Source organism: Lissotriton helveticus, chromosome 3_1 (assembly GCF_964261635.1).
Source record: "Lissotriton helveticus chromosome 3_1, aLisHel1.1, whole genome shotgun sequence".
NCBI lineage: Eukaryota > Metazoa > Chordata > Amphibia > Caudata > Salamandridae > Lissotriton > Lissotriton helveticus.
Genome location: NC_136061.1, coordinates 672,661,012 through 672,677,860, shown reverse-complemented (window position 1 = coordinate 672,677,860; position 16,849 = coordinate 672,661,012). Strand labels below are relative to the sequence as shown.

General features: G+C 44.2%; 1 pseudogene across 1 annotated transcript; it reads right to left on the bottom strand.

The window, feature by feature from the left end:
- Positions 1–544: 544 nt before the first annotated feature.
- LOC144822852 (E3 ubiquitin-protein ligase TRIM39 pseudogene) lies at positions 545–4,042 on the bottom strand (annotated as a pseudogene). Its single transcript, XR_013608709.1, has one exon. The product of XR_013608709.1 is annotated as an E3 ubiquitin-protein ligase TRIM39 pseudogene (transcript).
- Positions 4,043–16,849: the final 12,807 nt, after the last annotated feature.

The window sequence follows — 16,849 nt, the reverse complement described above, 5'->3', positions numbered from 1 at the left end:
AGTTTGTTATTCAGAGACAATGCATATGTATAGCACTTCACAATCACAGTTAACCCTCTAGATGGCAAATTACATAGACTATCTCTTTGTCTTGTATAGATCCCCTATATCTGGCAGTCCTCATTAACCAGAGGAAGTGTTGAGCACAGTGGTGAAGTTCTGTGTCCGTTTTTTTCTGTTATCCCATTTCCCTTTCCCCATTTCAACCACTTGCGCTCATATCTCTGTTTATGTGGTCAATGATGAGGTGGTGGGAGACAGAAACGACATCACTCCTGTGGCATCCTGCGCACAAGGTTTGTGCAATAGGAAACCCCATCCTTTCATATTTTGTAAAATGTAGTCAATCCATTGCTTCTGTAACAAATGATATGGTTGATCCTAAATGAGAGCACACCAAACTGGATTCTAATTGAACAAGACATTGGTGAACCCAAACCTCTCAAGACATTGGTAAACTCAACCCTCTCCTATACAATACACATCCCATCAGTTCATTTGACTTATTCCCCAATAATGGCATACATTGCTAGATAACACAGTATCACCAACATTCAGACGTTTATTTTCCTTGTTATAACACAACATTTCAATACATAGATCTTTAATTATAAGAAAAGATTAAGCAAACTTTGGCATCAAGTATTCCAAGATTCTTAATCAAAATGAAAAGTCTTTAAACTCATTAAGTGTTTCAAGTCTTTCAAGGAACAATATATTACTATAAGAATTTCAAAGAAATCTCACTCTGCTAAGCTTTTGTATGGATGCAAAACATTAATCAATTACTCATCTCCACATCAAAGATGTAGAAATGAATAAAAACAATTCTTTATACAACTGAATCCAATTGTAAATGTCCTCACTCACCTTCACTATGGAATTAAAGTTGTGTATAACCCCAGAGATGTCACTCTATAGCCAGCCTATAGATTCCAGACTGTCTTTCAAAATGAGGAAGACAAAGAGGTTCCTATCATGAACTCTAAACAAGGATCACCACAAGATACCTGCCTAGTCAAAACCTAGGATCCTTGGCCATGGTTGTGGCTCCTAGAGGTCATCAACTTCATAACAGAGGTCAACCACTGCTCCTTCAGATCTAGCAGTGTTCATGACCAGGAGAATATGGGATGTGTCAAGCAGGTGGGTTTTTGGTCTAAGTGGGGGCAGAAACAAAACTAGTAACTGTTCCAGATGAGGTAAGTGCCATCTTGTATATAAGATAGCAATGGAAGTCTTCCTATTGGACCTCTGTGCTGCAATTCATATGGCAGATCATGCCCAACTGGCTCAAAGCCTGGTTGATGCTGTCTAATGTGTGTGTGTACGCTCTGTCAAAAATGATTAGACATTTTAGCTGAAGACATTTATTGTATGCGGATGACATTCATCCAGTCGTTCACCTCAATAGACAGGAGAAAACTGTCAATTCAGAGGTATTGCCTTGTTACTATCCAGCAATGAATTTGTTACATGTTTCTCAATCTCAATGGAAGCAAAACTGTGCTACTGATTGTTCACATTTTGAAAGTCAGCTAGGACAATGCTCTGTGGCTGATTAGCATGCGCGCCCCTACACCAAAGATGAAGTCGGCAAAATTCTGGACCAGGTCCTCTCTGTTAGGGTTGTGATTAAAGCAGCATCATACTCCTCTTATTCTTAACTTCTTCAGTATTTTGGGGAAGCTTGACATTTCTGCTTGTAATCCCTAATATTATGGTTGTTTATTTGAGTGAGGAACAGTGGGTGAACATTTTCAATGCATGCACTTCACAGGGCCAGTGTGCCTTCACTTGACTTAACCCTGCAGGAGCCGGCACTGGCTAGCCATCAAATAAAGAGCCCACTTCAATGTTTTTGACAAAAATGTATGTATGTCAAAAAGGCTTTGAAACTGGCCAATAATTTCCAGAAGAAAATTCTTACCCAATCAGGAATTTTGGAGAACCACTTTCTTTTTCTTGTCCTAGTACAGTGCAGTGCTAAACCCTCAGAGCTGTAGATGCTAAACTGTAGAACATGTTATCTTGTAAGTACACCAGAATCAAGCTATTGGAAAGCGTTAAAGCCATTCTTAATTTTTTAGGCATGAGCACAGTGAAAGAAGCACACTCATACTGGAGTATGGGTTTTTGATTCGTCTCCAGGGCAAGAAATCAATGAGAGGTGCCCGTTTGACCTGCATAAATAATCAAATCCATCTGTATATGTCGATGGTTAGACTTGAAATGTTTTTATCAATTAGTATTTCTCCATGATAAAGGTTCATCTGATTCCTTGGCCCTCATCCCTTTTAGCAGAGTTCCAGATGCACTTTGAGAAACGAGAACATTGAAACATAAAACAAAAGAGAAAGGACTGACATAATTCACAATGCAACAGTATCAAAAAAGAAAACCATGACCTTCCTTCACTGCTAAAAAAAATATAAAAATAGGCATATTTGAAAGGGAGAGGAAGCAAAATTACTCTAACAGAAAAATACACATTAGACACTGCTCCTTCTTCAAGAGCACCCAATGGTCTCATCTTTTAATTCCAAACTAGAGCCCGACAGGATCCGCAATGGACAAGCATTTCTCCCTCCATATTTGGAATGAGGGTTGAAGTAGGGCCGCAAAGTGTGGGGGAAGGAGGCCCCGGAGAAGGTGAAGAGCAGGGATCTGTCATCTACGTTATACACTGAAAGCCTGCCAGCCTCATAGTCTAGGAAAAGGCCAACAGTCTTGGGGACAACACTGGGGGTCAAGAGGGTGGAGCTGAAGGTGTTTGCTTGATATTTACCATCTTTGAGCCACACTGTCCAGGATCCATTCCTCGGTGTTAGTGTGATCTTCCCCTTCCTGCTCACAGCCTCGTCACACACCCCCAGAGTCCAGCGCGTCTTGTCCCCCACCTCCACCTCCCAGTAATGCCTCCCGGAGCTCAGTCTCTCTGCCCCCAGGACAACCAGGGCAGGATCGAATCTCTGTGGCGTGTCGGGCAGATACTGATTTCTGTTTCCATGCTTTATACTTTTCCCATCCTCAGACACAACAAGTTTTCGATGAGCAGTGTCAGCATCCAGAGTCACTGAACATGCACTTGCTTTGATATATCCCCACTCTAGTTCCGCAGGAAATGTTGCTTTTAATTCCAACAGCTTCTCCTGCAGGGATGCATGTTGTCCGATGCACTTCAGAGTCTGCTCCACAACACCATCTTCCTGAGGTTTCTGAGCCTTCAGGTTGTTACACCTGCTCAAGATGCTCTGCACATTCTGAAGTAGCAGCATATCTGACTGCTGACACTTCCCTACTATCTCTGTGATCAGGTCAATGTGAGTGGATTGCTGCTGCTCCAGCTCAGTCAGTTTCCCACTCATCTTACTCCTATTCTCCTCGTGCTCCTCTTGCAATTTGCAGAGAAGTTGCTCCTTTTCCTTCTCCAGAAACTGCTTCAGAAGCTCAAAAGTGTTCTCAATCTTCTCAGTCTGGTTTCTAAATTCCTCCTCCAGCTCAGACATCATCCTAGTTTCTTCAGCTACACATGTCTTCAGGTATTCCAACTCCATTTCCAGACCTTCCATGTGGCTTTGAAAGATTTTCTTGTACTCCTGGGCAGCCTCTGGAATGGGGAGCACCGAGTGAGTCTTGTGCTCTTTGGACTCTCGACAGATCACACATATGGGCTCCTGGTCATCTTCACAAAACAGTTTCAGTTTCTCTTCGTGTTCTCTACACAAGTTCTCTCCCTGGGGCGTCGCACTGGGGGTGTGAAGATGTTTGGCGATTTCCACCACATTTGCCAGCTGCCGGACGGGCCGGAAGATTTTGCTCGGAGATGTTTCTCTGCACTGAGGGCAGGGGAAGTCTGTCTGCAGCCCCTCCCAGCACCGAGTGATACAGGACAGACAGAAGACATGTCCACACTCCACATTCACGGGGTCAGTGAAATATTCCAGGCATATGGAGCAGGTGGCCTCCTCCTTCAGACCCAGGAGCTGGTTCGCTGTAGCCATGTCACCGCTGCGGCTGCGGTGAAAGAAGTGAAGTTAAGTTTCGTTTCGCTCGAGAAGTGGGCGGGTCGCTGTCTCTACTTCCTTACACGCCCGGCAGCCGACTGAGCATTTCTACTGGCTGTTCCTGGGTGTAACTGGGGTTTTTCAACATTGCGATGCCCTGGATGGCAATATGTCATATGTCTCCGAGAGTCGCTCACTCTGCGGTTTGAAATGCACCAGCCTGTCTAGTCAGTGATGTAGATTATTTTTACAGCAAAACACAAGGCAGGGCTCACGGTATTACTCTGTGCTCAGTGTAAAGGCACACTGTACATTACACTGTGAACAGAAGTCAAAAGGGGTTATTTCCATTCTGGTGCATTCTCAAAACTTGTTCTGAGATCTTTGACGAAACTGTTCAAGTCAGTGATGAGATCCCATCTAGTGGACACAATACAAAGCAATGGAAAATGTTGAAGTCTCAGTAAGTGATTGTTCTTCGTCTGAGCTGCAGATGTTGAAGAGAAGATGTCAAGGCTTGTCTATATCCCTTTTTTCGACTCTTCGACTCTGGAGCAGCTTCTCAACCATCTGAGTCCAATGGCAGTAGAAAACAATCTTATGGTGAAGCATTTGTGGCGATGCCTTCTGGGACAAGGGAGATGTCTCAACAGATCTTGTGACTCAAGCTTATTCAAAGAAAAACAACTTGCAAACATCTGGGCCCAACACTAGATGACAGAAGTATGCAGAGCATGTACGTCTACAGCTACACAAGCTAGGAACGTGTGTGTGTATATATGTATATGTATGTATATATATATATATATATATATATATATATATATATATAATTACTTCAAATTGCTCCTTCTGGCAGACCCTCGCCTTCCCTGGGGTGGCTTGTTCCCGGCGGAGCCACCGGCACGAATATCCAGAAAAACGGCGTTCCTTAGCAAGCGCTCAGGCATCCAGTAAATACACTGACCACGCAGGAGTCCAACAAAGTAAGGTTTATTTCGTCATAAACCGAACGTGACACGAGTGTGAGTGTGATCAAGCGCTCTATGGAGCGCGAAACGCGTCACGTTCGGTTTATGACGAAATAAACCTTACTTTGTTGGACTCCTGCGTGGTCAGTGTATTTACTGAATGCCTGAGCGCTTGCTACGGAACACAGTTTTTCTGGATATATATATATATATTCACTGAAAAAACCATAGGTTATAGACCATATATAGTTAGGAATTAGCATTTACAAAACCTTGAAAATTCACTGAAAAAACCATAGGTTATAGACCATATATAGTTAGGAATTAGCATTTACAAAACCTTATTTTACTCACACAAAACCATTGAAATTCCATATATAGTTAGTTGCACTAACTATATATCGCGCACCCGCAATCCACTGCTGATGATGTCACATATTACATCATTCATGACATGGTCAGTGACATCACTGATGACATCACTGATGACATCTCAAAGGACATCACTGATGACATCACTGATGACATCTCATTTGACATTACTGATCACATCACTGATGACATCATTCATGTGATGATACGATGAACCTCTTCGGACTCTAATATAACCTTAGATACACTCAGTGTAAACAGACACTCACAGACTGTCACACATCCATGGAGTTACTCACACACCTAGTCAGTCTTGCAGAGAATCAATCACACCTCCATTTCCTCAACTATATACTTATACACACCTTACTTATTGAAACATATACTAACACATATTTACTCTGTTATACAATCCCTGATACAAGTTCACAATGATCCATACAGCCACTCACACATTCACTGGCTCTTATGCACAGTTATTTATATATGTCAACTCTCACATGTACTGTGTTTTACATATGTACTTACTTTGACATGTAGCACTGAGATATCCATTCACTCACCAATACACTCATGCACACAGTCAACCGCCCATACAGCTGTTTCCACATGCACTTTTGAACCCATACATCTAGTGAATCAACTGCTCACACATCTATGCACAGAGTCATACACCTCCCAGACACCCACACACACACTCAGTCTCCGATACAAATAATTGGCCAACCAATCAATAACCCATATAGTTAGTCATATAGCTAATGATCAACACATGCATCAGATTACAGAACAGCAGACACAATGATGCACAATTTAAAACAGTTTAGTCACTAACCCATGCACTCAGTGAGACACATTTAATCACTCACTTATACGTCATTCATGCACCTACTAAATCCTTCATCCAGACACTTATACATCCACTCATTCTTCAATATGTAAGACAAATTTTAACTTTACAGAAACATACAGTCACTGGATGTTGTCATCAGTGATGTCATCAGTGATGTCCTTTGAGATGTCATCAGTGATGTCACTGACCATGTCATGAATGATGTAATATGTGACATCATCAGCAGTGGATTGCGGGTGCGCGATATATAGTTAGTGCAACTAACTGTATATGGAATTTCAATGGTTTTGTGTGAGTAAAATAAGGTTTTGTAAATGCTAATTCCTAACTATATATGGTCTATAACCTATGGTTTTTTCAGTGAATTTTCAAGGTTTTGTAAATGCTAATTCCTAACTATATATGGTCTATAACCTATGGTTTTTTCAGTGAATTTCATAGGTTTTTTAATAGCAAATCTTTATATTTTTAAAAAAATAATACATTTTAAAGCGAATTTTATATTGTATAATTATGTCATTTTAAAAAAAATTCTTTTAGGTGCGCTCCTGGGGCGCGGACCGGTGAACGCACGGGTAACCGCAATCTTGCGGCGCGCCTCGGGGCGCGTACTGATGAGCGTCCCGATAGCGCTATTGCCGCGAACGAAAACAACATTGTGACGTTTTGCGTAGCCGCCACGCCTTGCGTCATAAGACACGTATCGCGTAGCCGCGAGATGCGTCTTATGACGCTCCGCGTTAGCGCACCCGGAAGCGCATACGATCGCGCAACATAAACGCCCCGATGCGCTTATGAAACACGCCACTGGACGCGCCCGAGTCGCGTAGCGTAAGCGCGTCAAACCATGTGACTTCAAAATAACACTTTTCATTGGTTCAGAACTTTTTTGTTTCCAAATTGTGTGAAACCCACCCATTTCTCTCACTATTGCTTTGTACTTGGAGAGAGCAAGAGCTGTTCTGTGTACTATCTTCATCTCCTACTTTCCTGATCTACAACAATGGCTGCAAGAGAGTCATCCAGCAGTGATTCCGAGGCATTTTTAGAGGAGGACCCTCCTAGGCAGAAGAAAAAAACCCATTTCATCTGGAAATTTTATGACATCCCTGAAGGACAAAAAAAAGTCAACGCTCCAAAAGTAACCTGCAAAATATGTGGTAGTACTTTATCCAGAGGCAATCCTCTGAAAAAATATAGTTTTGGAAATGCCAATTTAATCAGGCATGTCAAAAGAAGACACCCAAACAACTTTGCGAGGGAGAGTGTCAGAGAGCTGGCACGGAAATTACCCACAGATGGCGGCAGCACCTCCACTGGTGGAGCAACACCTTCGGGACCATCCCGTAGAAGAATGGTCCCTAACATACAGCCAGAGTTTGCAGGCATCAAATTTCTGTGCACGGAGTGTGACGAACTGCTCTGCTATGGGGAGCAGAGTGTTGAACTCATTGCCATAAAGAAACAGCAACACCGCTGCCCTGACAGTCCCTAAATTTTCACATTTTTTTGTTCCTGTTGAGCAGTTTTGGAATCCCTGTTTTTTGTTTTTCCCTTGACAAAAATCCCAAAAAATTATAAAATTGTTTTAAAAAGTCTAAAAAAAATATAAAACAACAAAATAAAAATAAAAAGTTCTTTTCAGAACTACCTCAAATTTATAAAAAAATGCTATTTTTTTGGTGAAAAAAAATCTGTCATTTTTTATCTCCATGGTACGCTCCCCAGTAAGCTCCCCGGTACGCGTACCGGGTGCGCCCCCCGCGAAAATAGAATTTTTTTTTTTTACCCGCGGGACCCTTTTATGGCCCCCACATCAAAACTAGGGGGTCAGGGGGGTGTACCCTGCCCCCTTTTTCTCATTTCCCCCTTTGATTTTTGCCACCTCTTGTGTCTCAATCCTACCGAGACACAAGATGGCGGCCGCTGCGGACTGTTTCGAATGTTTACAGACACCCGAGAACCAATCAGCTTGCCGTCCGTAAGTCGCGTGGCGCGCCCTAAGCGCTCCCCGGTACGCGTACCGGGGCACGGCTCTAGATATATATCTTTTTTTAAACTTAATTTACTTAAAATTCACAGGAGCACATATATTGAGACCTAGCAAAGGCACATCGGGCTGAGCAGCCCCTGAAAATTTGGGGGGGGTTCGTCAAGGGGGGGCCCGAGAAAAAAGGGGGGTCCCAAAACGCGTTTTTCCCATGTTAATTTCCATAGGGCGGTTGGCCTCACTTTTAGCCCGAACGGCTGAATGGATTTGCACGAAAATTGGCAAAATTGTAGGGACTCTTAGCCCGATGTGCCTTTGCTAGGTCTCAATATATGTGCTCCTGTGAATTTTGAGTAAATTAAGTTTAAAAAAAGATATATATCTAGAGCCGTGCCCCGGTACGCGTACCGGGGAGCGCTTAGGGCGCGCCACGCGACTTACGGACGGCAAGCTGATTGGTTCTCGGGTGTCTGTAAACATTCGAGACAGTCCGCAGCGGCCGCCATCTTGTGTCTCGGTAGGATTGAGACACAAGAGGTGGCAAAAATCAAAGGGGGAAATGAGAAAAAGGGGGCAGGGTACACCCACCTGACCCCCTAGTTTTGATGTGGGGGCCATAAAAGGGTCCCGCGGGTAAAAAAAATTTTTTTTTAAAAATCGATTTTCGCGGGGGGCGCACCCGGTACGCGTACCGGGGAGCTTACTGGGGAGCGTAACATGGAGATAAAAAATGACAGATTTTTTTTCACAAAAAAAATAGCATTTTTTTTATAAATTTGAGGTAGTTCTGAAAAGAACTTTTTTTTTTGATTTTGTTGTTTTATATATTTTTTAGACTTTTTAAAACAATTTTATAATTTTTTGGGATTTTTGTCAAGGGAAAAACAAAAAACAGGGATTCCAAAACTGCTCAACAGGAGCAAAAAATTGTGAAAATTTAGGGACTGTCAGGGCAGCGGTGTTGCTGTTTCTTTATGGCAATGAGTTCAACACTCTGCTCCCCATAGCAGAGCAGTTCGTCACACTCCGTGCACAGAAATTTGATGCCTGCAAACTCTGGCTGTATGTTAGGGACCATTCTTCTACGGGATGGTCCCGAAGGTGTTGCTCCACCAGTGGAGGTGCTGCCGCCATCTGTGGGTAATTTCCGTGCCAGCTCTCTGACACTCTCCCTCGCAAAGTTGTTTGGGTGTCTTCTTTTGACATGCCTGATTAAATTGGCATTTCCAAAACTATATTTTTTCAGAGGATTGCCTCTGGATAAAGTACTACCACATATTTTGCAGGTTACTTTTGGAGCGTTGACTTTTTTTTGTTCTTCAGGGATGTCATAAAATTTCCAGATGAAATGGGTTTTTTTCTTCTGCCTAGGAGGGTCCTCCTCTAAAAATGCCTCGGAATCACTGCTGGATGACTCTCTTGCAGCCATTGTTGTAGATCAGGAAAGTAGGAGATGAAGATAGTACACAGAACAGCTCTTGCTCTCTCCAAGTACAAAGCAATAGTGAGAGAAATGGGTGGGTTTCACACAATTTGGAAACAAAAAAGTTCTGAACCAATGAAAAGTGTTATTTTGAAGTCACATGGTTTGACGCGCTTACGCTACGCGACTCGGGGCGCGTCCAGGGGCGTGTTTCATAAGCGCATCGGGGCGTTTACGTTGCGCGATCGTATGCGCTTCCGGGTGCGCTAACGCGGAGCGTCATAAGACGCATCTCGCGGCTACGCGATACGTGTCTCATGACGCAAGGCGTGGCGGCTACGCAAAACGTCACGATGTTGTTTTCGTTCGTGGCAATAGCGCTATCGGGACGCTCATCAGTACGCGCCCCGAGGCGCGCCGCAAGATTGCGGTTACCTGTGCGTTCACCGGTCCGCGCCCCAGGAGCGCACCGAAAAGAATTTTTAAAAAATGACATAATTATACAATATAAAATTCGCTTTAAAATTTATTATTTTTAAAAAAATATAAAGATTTGCTATTAAAAAACCTATGAAATTCACTGAAAAAACCATAGGTTATAGACCATATATAGTTAGGAATTAGCATTTACAAAACCTTGAAAATTCACTGAAAAAACCATAGGTTATAGACCATATATAGTTAGGAATTAGCATTTACAAAACCTTATTTTACTCACACAAAACCATTGAAATTCCATATATAGTTAGTTGCACTAACTATATATCGCGCACTCGCAATCCACTGCTGATTATGTCACATATTACATCATTCATGACATGGTCAGTGACATCACTGATGACATCTCAAAGGACATCACTGATGACATCACTGATGACAACATCCAGTGACTGTATGTTTCTGTAAAGTTAAAATTTGTCTTACATATTGAAGAATGAGTGGATGTATAAGTGTCTGGATGAAGGATTTAGTAGGTGCATGAATGACGTATAAGTGAGTGATTAAATGTGTCTCACTGAGTGCATGGGTTAGTGACTAAACTGTTTTAAATTGTGCATCATTGTGTCTGCTGTTCTGTAATCTGATGCATGTGTTGATCATTAGCTATATGACTAACTATATGGGTTATTGATTGGTTGGCCAATTATTTGTATGGGAGACCGAGTGTGTGTGTGGGTGTCTGGTAGGTGTATGACTCTGTGCATAGATGTGTGAGCAGTTGATTCACTAGATGTATGGGTTCAAAAGTGCATGTGGAAACAGCTGTATGGGCGGTTGACTGTGTGCATGAGTGTATTGGTGAGTGAATGGATATCTCAGCGCTACATGTCAAAGTAAGTACATATGTAAAACACAGTACATGTGAGAGTTGACATATATAAATAACTGTGCATAAGAGCCAGTGAATGTGTGAGTGGCTGTATGGATCATTGTGAACTTGTATCAGGGATTGTATAACAGAGTAAATATGTGTTAGTATATGTTTCAATAAGTAAGGTGTGTATAAGTATATAGTTAAGGAAATGGAGGTGTGATTGATTCTCTGCAAGACTGACTAGGTGTGTGAGTAACTCCATGGATGTGTGACAGTCTGTGAGTGTCTGTTTACACTGAGTGTATCTAAGGTTATATTAGAGTCCGAAGAGGTTCATCGTATCATCACATGAATTATGTCATCAGTGATGTGATCAGTAATGTCAAATGAGATGTCATCAGTGATGTCATCAGTGATGTCCTTTGAGATGTCATCAGTGATGTCATCAGTGATGTCACTGACCATGTCATGAATGATGTAATATGTGACATCATCAGCAGTGGATTGCGGGTGCGCGATATATAGTTAGTGCAACTAACTATATATGGAATTTCAATGGTTTTGTGTGAGTAAAATAAGGTTTTGTAAATGCTAATTCCTACCTATATATGGTCTATAACCTATGTTTTTTTCAGTGAATTTTCAAGGTTTTGTAAATGCTAATTCCTAACTATATATGGTCTATAACCTATGGTTTTTTCAGTGAATATATATATATATATATATATATATATATATATATATATGTATTATCTATACTAACTGAAAAAACAAAGGTTAAAGTGACATTGTAGTTTTGATTTAAAATGAGATAAGAAGTAGCATTGCCTGTTATCAAGTTAAGACATCTAAAAAGTAGTGTTTGGTTGAAAAAAAATATTATATATATGTATATATATATATATATATATATATAGTACTGATTCAATACTAAAAGTGGGTCTGAATCCATACTGGCTTTCATGTAACGGGCCGTTTACCTCACTATTCTTCATCATCTGTTGGTTGACAGGTTTTTCTGATAATTTAGTGGAAAAGGGTAATAGGGAGATCGGTCTAAAGTTCTCTGGTTTAGATTCATCCAGAGTGGATTTATTCAGAGGTAGAACCAAGATTGCATGTTTCTATTAAGAGGGAACCTGCCCGATGGTAAAAGACAAGTTAAGCGGCGGAAGAAACACTTTCATTCCCCGTTCTAATATGGCAGGTGAAGGAAGGTCAGATGTAGAACCCGATTTTACTTTGGTAACCAAAGCACGTCTCTCTTTGATAGATAGGTTGAATATACTCAAAAAAGTCTCATAACAGGGGGGAGGATCTGGCCATGAGATTGGGACCTGATGGTCTGTGGCTTTGCATAGGAAGGCAGCACAGATTTTTGCAATTTGTTTCTGGAAAGAGTTGTGCAATTACATTGTGCTTTCCTACACAGCGGATAATAGCTGAAGAGACCCACTCTAGAGATGTTAGGGACTTTATCATCCCAAAGATCTCCCTTGAAGAATGTCTACCCTCTCAATCTTTTGAGAAAATAATTGAGTATATGTGTTTTTTATAGCTTTGTAGTATTATATTCTGAGCTTTCAGTTAATTACTTTTGTCAAGTAAGTTGTACTTCCTCCGCCATAGGTGTTCTAGGTGCTCACAATAATTTTTTTAACCGTAAGAGATTATCAGAGAACCACTTTGCTGATGGTTTCATGGAGGTAGAATCGCTCGATTTTGGGATGCTGCTATATTATCCATGGTCATCTGAATCCAGGCCTCCACTTGCCCATTTCCTGTCTGAGGACAGTTGGGCAATGATGGAAGGCTAGCATTTAAGTCCGTTCTAAAGGCAAGAGGTGTGATGGAAGACCATTTCTGTCCTGTGACCTAATTGAGCTCTAGGAACAGTAGGGACGACAAGACTTAGCTGTATTTGAAAAGGAAGCAGCAAATGTTCAGACCACCCGATGGACACCGGGAATGCTGAGTGCACCTGAGAAGAATTTTAAAAGAATTGGCCTGCTGAGTGCCATAAGGACGTAGGCAGGTGCAATGTTTGTTAAGGCAGTAATAAAGTGCAGAGCAGTGCCAGGTGAATGATAGATTAAATAATAAATAAATATATTAAAATGATAGATCAGTGGCAGTGATCCTCCTGGATCTCAGTGCGGCTTTCGACACTGTTAACCATCAAGTGCTAATTCAACGGCTGTCAGATGTAGGGGTAACAGGAATGGCTTTGAAATGGCTTAAGTCATTTCTTAGTGACAGGACTTACCAAGTATGGGAAGGCAGCGCACGATCAGCGTCAATCCCCCTCCACTGTGGTGTGCCACAAGGCTCATCCCTAAGCCCCACATTGTTTAATGTGTATATGGCCCCCTTGGAGGATGTGGTTGCCCCATTTGGTATCAAAATCGTGAGCTACGCTGATGATACTCAGCTGGTGGTCGCCTTATCCCAGTTTGCTAAAAGTCCAGACACGCTGCACTCCTGCTTGTCCAAAGTCTATACTTGGATGTGCAAATCGGCTTTGAAGCTAAATGGCACGAAGACCGAAATAATGCTCTTAGGGCATAAAGGAGCCTCACTTCCTCCGACTAGTTAGTCCAATTGGTCGCACACTGCTTGTCCTATCAGCGTGTTGCCCCAAAGCATTGTGGTCCATGAAGTAAGCATCAGCGGGTGCGCCTCTGCCAGGGTCTTGAGCAAAAAATCACTGTCGCTTTAGCCATCCCTGGACACGTGTTTCGAGGTTGTTACCTCTCGTCAGCAGGGAATAGGCATATATGTAGGGGTGCTGCGTAGGCTGCCAAAAAATATCCTCAAGTCCGGTACCACTCGTGGCACGCAGGTGCGTAACCCGGGCTCGTCAGCCCCACCAGCTGAAGGGAGCTTGAATATAAAAGAAAGTCCAATTGGTCGCACACTGCTTGTCCTATCAGCGTGTTGCCCCAAAGCATTGTGGTCCATGAAGTAAGCATCAGCGGGTGCGCCTCTGCCAGGGTCTTGAGCAAAAAATCACTGTCGCGTTGGCCATCCCTGGACACGTGTTTCGAGATTGTTACCTCTCGTCAGCAGGGAATAGGCATATATGTAGGGGTGCTGCGTAGGCTGCCAAAAAATATCCTCAGGTCCGGTACCACTCGTGGCACGCAGGTGCGTAACTCGGGCTCGTCAGCCCCACCAGCTCAAGGGAGCTTGAATATAAAAGAAAGTCCAATTGGTCGCACACTGCTTGTCCTATCAGCGTGTTGCCCCAAAGCATTGTGGTCCATGAAGTAAGCATTAGCGGGTGCGCCTCTACCAGGGTCTTGAGCAAAAAAATCCCTGTCGCGTTGGCCATCCCAGGACACGTGTTTCGAGGTTGTTACCTATCGTCAGCAGGGAATAGGCATATATGTAGGGGTGCTGCGTAGGCTGCCAAAAAATATCCTCAGGTCCGGTACCACTCGTGGCACGCAGGTGCGTAACCCGGGCTCGTCAGCCCCACCAGCTCAAGGGAGCTTGAATATAAAAGAAAGTCCAATTGGTCGCACACTGCTTGTCCTATCAGCGTGTTGCCCCAAAGCATTGTGGTCCATGAAGTAAGCATCAGCGGGTGCGCCTCTGCCAGGGTCTTGAGCAAAAAATCACTGTCACGTTGGCCATCCCTGGACACGTGTTTCGAGGTTGTTACCTCTCGTCAGCAGGGAATAGGCATATATGTAGGGCTGCTGCGTAGGCTGCCAAAAAATATCCTCAGGTCCGGTACCACTCGTGGCACGCAGGTGCGTAACCCGGGCTCGTCAGCCCCACCAGCTCAAGGGAGCTTGAATATAAAAGAAAGTCCAATTCGTCGCACACTGCTCGTCCTATCAGCGTGTTGCCCCAAAGCATTGTGGTCCATGAAGTAAGCATCAGCGGGTGCGCCTCTGCCAGGGTCTTGAGCAAAAAATCACTGTCGCGTTGGCCATCCGAAACACGTGTTTCGAGGTTGTTACCTCTCGTCAGCAGGGAATAGGCATATATGTAGGGGTGCTGCGTAGGCTGCCAAAAAATATCCTCAGGTCCGTTACCACTCGTGGCACGCAGGTGCGTAACCCGGGTCGTCAGCCCCAGCAGCTCAAGGGAGCTTGAATATAAAAGAAAGACCAATTGGTCGCACACTGCTTGTCCTATCAGCGTGTTGCCCCAAAGCATTGTGGTCCATGAAGTGAGCATCAGCGGGTGCGCCTCTGCCAGGGTCTTGAGCAAAAAATCACTGTCGCGTTGGCCATCCCTGGACACGTGTTTCGAGGTTGTTACCTCTCGTCAGCAGGAAATAGGCATATATGTAGGGGTGCTGCGTAGGCTGCCAAAAAATATCCTCAAGTCCGGTACCACTCGTGGCACGCAGGTGCGTAACTCGGGCTCGTCAGCCCCACCAGCTCAAGGGAGCTTGAATATAAAAGAAAGTCCAATTGGTCGCACACTGCTTGTCCTATCAGCGTGTTGCCCCAAAGCATTGTGGTCCATGAAGTAAGCATCAGCGGGTGCGCCTCTGCCAGGGTCTTGAGCAAAAAATCACTGTTGCGTTGGCCATCCCTGGACACGTGTTTCGAGGTTGTTACCTCTCGTCAGCAGGCAATAGGCATATATGTAGGGGTGCTGCGTAGGCTGCCAAAAAATATCCTCAGGTCCGGTACCACTCGTGGCACACAGGTGCGTAACCCGGGCTCGTCAGCCCCACCAGCTCAAGGGAGCTTGAATATAAAAGAAAGTCCAATTGGTCGCACACTGCTTGTCCTATCAGCGTGTTGCCCCAAAGCATTGTGGTCCATGAAGTAAGCATCAGCGGGTGCGCCTCTGCCAGGGTCTTGAGCAAAAAATCACTGTCGCGTTGGCCATCCCTGGACACGTGTTTCGAGGTTGTTACCTCTCGTCAGCAGGGAATAGGCATCTATGTAGGGGTGCTGTGTAGGCTGCCAAAAATATCCTCAGGTCCGGTACCACTCGTGGCACGCAGGTGCGTAACCCGGGCTCGTCAGCCCCACCAGCTTAAGGTAGCTTGAATATAAAAGAAAGTCCAATTGGTCGCACACTGCTTGTCCTATCAGCGTGTTGCCCCAAAGCATTGTGGTCCATGAAGTAAGCATCAGCGGGTGCGCCTCTGCCAGGGTCTTGAGCAAAAAATCACTGTCGCGTTGGCCATCCCTGGACACGTGTTTCGAGGTTGTTACCTCTCATCAGCAGGGAATAGGCATATATGTAGGGGTGCTGCGTAGGCTGCCAAAAAATATCCTCAGGTCCGGTACCACTCGTGGCACGCAGGTGCGTAACCCGGGCTCGTCAGCCCCACCAGCTCAAGGGAGCTTGAATATAAAAGAAAGTCCAATTGGTCGCACACTGCTTGTCCTATCAGCGTGTTGCCCCAAAGCATTGTGGTCCATGAAGTAAGCATCAGCGGGTGCGCCTCTACCAGGGTCTTGAGCAAAAAAATCACTGTCGCGTTGGCCATCCCAGGACACGTGTTTCGAGGTTGTTACCTATCGTCAGCAGGGAATAGGCATATATGTAGGGGTGCTGCGTAGGCTGCCAAAAAATATCCTCAGGTCCGGTACCACTCGTGGCACGCAGGTGCGTAACCCTGGCTCGTCAGCGCCACCAGCTCAAAGGAGCTTGAATATAAAAGAAAGTCCAATTGGTCGCACACTGCTTGTCCTATCAGCGTGTTGCCCCAAAGCATTGTGGTCCATGAAGTAAGCATCAGCGGGTGCGCCTCTGCCAGGGTCTTGAGCAAAAAATCACTGTCGCGTTGGCCATCCCTGGACACGTGTTTCGAGGTTGTTACCTCTCATCAGCAGGGAATAGGCATATATGTAGGGGTGCTGCGTAGGCTGCCAAAAAATATCCTCAGGTCCGGTACCACTCGTGGCACGCAGGTGCGTAACTCGGGCTCGTCAGCCCCA